This window comes from Myotis lucifugus, unplaced genomic scaffold (genome assembly GCF_000147115.1).
Source record: "Myotis lucifugus unplaced genomic scaffold, Myoluc2.0 scaffold_1750, whole genome shotgun sequence".
In the NCBI taxonomy this organism is placed as follows: Eukaryota; Metazoa; Chordata; class Mammalia; order Chiroptera; family Vespertilionidae; genus Myotis; species Myotis lucifugus.
In genome coordinates this window covers 35,936-39,163 of record NW_005872798.1, presented here as the reverse complement: position 1 = coordinate 39,163, position 3,228 = coordinate 35,936, and the positions used below count along the sequence as shown (strand labels likewise).

At 41.3% G+C, this 3,228-nt stretch overlaps 1 pseudogene; it reads left to right on the top strand.

Moving 5' to 3' along the window:
- The first annotated feature begins 1,911 nt into the window (after positions 1-1,911).
- Positions 1,912-2,282, top strand: LOC102435417 (annotated as a pseudogene).
- The last annotated feature ends 946 nt before the right edge of the window (positions 2,283-3,228 follow it).

Sequence of the window (3,228 nt, the reverse complement as noted above, 5' to 3'; positions counted from 1 at the left end):
GAGCCTTCCTCCTTGAACCAAAGGGTCGCAAGTTCAATTCCTGGTCATTGATGCGTATCTAGGTTGCGGGTTCACTCCCTGGCCCAGTCCAGGTGTGTGCAGCAGGCAGCCAATCCATGTATCTCTCTTACATTTATGTTACTTTACACACCCCCCCCCACACACACACACACATCTTACACTCTCTCTTAGTGGAAAGAATGTCCTTTGGCGAGGATTAATAACAACAACAAAAAAGATGTGTGAGTTGCTATATATAACAATTTATTTGTAAACCTAGAAATAAAATCTAAATATTAATTATGCTTAATTTTTCAAAAAAAAACCTTTTGCCCATTTTCAATTACATTTTTACTGTTTTATTTAACTGAAAAATTTTAAAGCAATCAAAATTTTAAGTATACGGCTTTTTAAGTAATATAATAAATGGATTCTGAAATAATGCATGGGATACTAGTTGTTTGACAATAATTGCTTTAATCTGAAAAATAAGTGGGAGATTTTGCAAGAGATTAGACTATCTTATTACTCATCAAGATAAATAAAACTCTTAGCACTTTTAAAATATGGCATCTGTCATCTTAGCATTAAGAACGTAACACAGTATGTATTACTTAGCTTTTTGGATGATGTTCCACACACATTTCTTTACAACCACGATTAGAAATCCAGGTGCAAAAATCCAGGTGCAAACAAAACACATAAGATTTCAATTGTAAATTTAAGGATCAGGAGTTATGTTAACTTGCTTGGGCACATTAACTCCTCCTCTAGGGAGGGGTTTCAAATAAAAATTATACCTGATTGCAATTACCTCAACTTTCAAAAGAATCAGAACCTGATTTAACAGGGCAGATTTAACAAGAAAATAAAATAATGGTGACATTTTAAACAAACAAAAAAACAGAGAAAGCAACCATTTGTACTGACAAAAGAGTATTTTTGTGGCACTAACATAAGCTGAGAAGGCCCTGAATATCATTCTATAATTTACAAAAATAAATAACAGATTTATAAAGCAGCAGGAATGAATAAAAATTTCTTGTAATGTCTTAAATTGGCTCTGTGATGTTTCTCATGCCTCTTGAGTTGCCTTAGGGTATGGACATACTACTTAATATAGTTTGAAATTTTAATATATCATTTTTTTGTGTCAATTATTTTGAATAATTTATTATAATTAGTTGTTCCTATCAAATATATTTTAAAGGGAATAAAATGCAATTTACCTATATACTGATCACAATGACCAATTTAATATTTACTTTGTAAATTTTATACAAAAATTCCAAGCAGCCTTTCACCAAAATAAAATACTTTTAATTCTCTGATGACATAGCAATGCTGGCTGAATGGAGCTGTACAAAGTTGAGTCTCTGAGCCAAGGCTTAATTGGACAGCATGCCTAACAGAAGCTAATGAAGTGAATAACATCAGAGTACAAAGTCCTTTCCAACTAAGTGTTTGCCAGAAGCAAAATAAAAAGTCAATATGTTTCCACATCCAAATGGCAAGACTGTGACAGGAAATTTAACGTGAAATCCAAAGATCATATAGGCAGATAAACAGTAGAATAGTGTTAGAAGCCAGTAGCAGCCAGAAGAGAACATCCATGTATATTACAATTAAAGGGATACTATGCTTATGGGAGCTTACATGTAAGGAATGCTCTTTTTATTTTCTGTGCACTATGCATTGCCTGAAGGAATATCTCATATTAATTCACAAGTGTAGAAACAGTATGAACTAAACAAAAATTCTCAATATTACAATTAATATTGTTTAGATATTTTAGGAATGCAATAATACATAGAGGCAGAATTCAGACACAAATATATCAATACTAGTGCCCAGATGCATGGATTCCTGCACATTAAAAAGAAATTAATTAGGAGGTCCCTCAAGCTGAAGATGGCGGCCTCGGCAACAAGGGCTGCTCTGGCTCTTCAGGCCAGTAGCAGTCGGCCCGTGGCCTTTGTCAGGAAAATCCCCTGGACCACCTCTTCAAGTGAGCTGAGAGAACACTTTGCACAGTTTGGCCATATACGAAAGTGCACTGTACCTTTTGACAAAGAGACTGGCTTTCACAGAGGTATGGGTTGGATTCACTTTTCTTCAGAAGAACTTCAGAATGCACTACAACATGCCAGTCATGTTATTGATGGAGTAAAACTCCATGTTCAAGCTCAGAGACCAAAAGTTTTGCAAGGGGATCAAATATCTGATGAAGAGAAAGATTTTTAAGACTATTACTACCTATTAAATAAAGGAACAAAACAAAACAAAAACAAAACAAAACAAAACAAAACAAAACAAAACAAAACAAAAGAAATTAATTAGAAGGTGGCTGGTAGGGAATTACTGGCCTAGACTGGCTGGACATGACCTGGAGCCAACCTTCTGCAGTCCCTTCCAGGGCAGCCACACCTGGCTCAGAGGGCATCTGTGGAGTGAGCGGAGTCCCTCTGGCAGGTGGGGTCTCTCGGCCTGGCCTGCAGGGATTGGGCCAAAACCGGCTCTCCGACATCCCTTGAGGGGTCCTGGATTGCGAGAGGGTGGTTCTTGGGTGATGAACCCGATAATCGGGCTCCCTCCTCTCTGGTTCCAGGATGCATCACCCGAGAACCGCTGCTGCCAAGTCACCGCAACTCCACAGCTCCTGTGTTGAGCGTCTGCCCCCTGGAGGTCATGCATGTCATACCTACCGGCCAGTGGGATGGTCGCTTAGCTTTTTATATATATAGACTAGAGGCCCAGTGCACGAAATTCGTGCACATGGGGTGTTGTGTGTCCCTCAGCCCAGCCTACACCTTCTCCAATCTGGGACCCCTCAAAGGGATGTCCGACTGCCCGTTTGGGCTCGATCCCACTGGGATCCAGGACTGCTATCTCCCAACCGCTCTCCTGCCTGCCAGTCTGATTGCCCCCTAACCACTCTTTTGCCAGCCTGATCAATGCCTAACTGCTCCCCTGCCAGCCCGATTGCCCCTAACTGTCCTCCCTGCCAGGCTGATCACCCCTAACTGCACTCCCCTGCTGGCCAGGTCTCTCCTAACTGGTCTCCCCTGCTGGCCCGGTTGCCCCCAACTGCCCTCCCCTGCTGTCCTGGTCACCCCTAACTGCCCTCCCTTGCCAGCCCGGTCACCCCCAACTGCCCTCCCTGCAGTCCTGGTCCCCCCTAACTGCCCTCCCCTGCAGGCCTTGGTCCCCTCCCAATTGTCCTCCCCT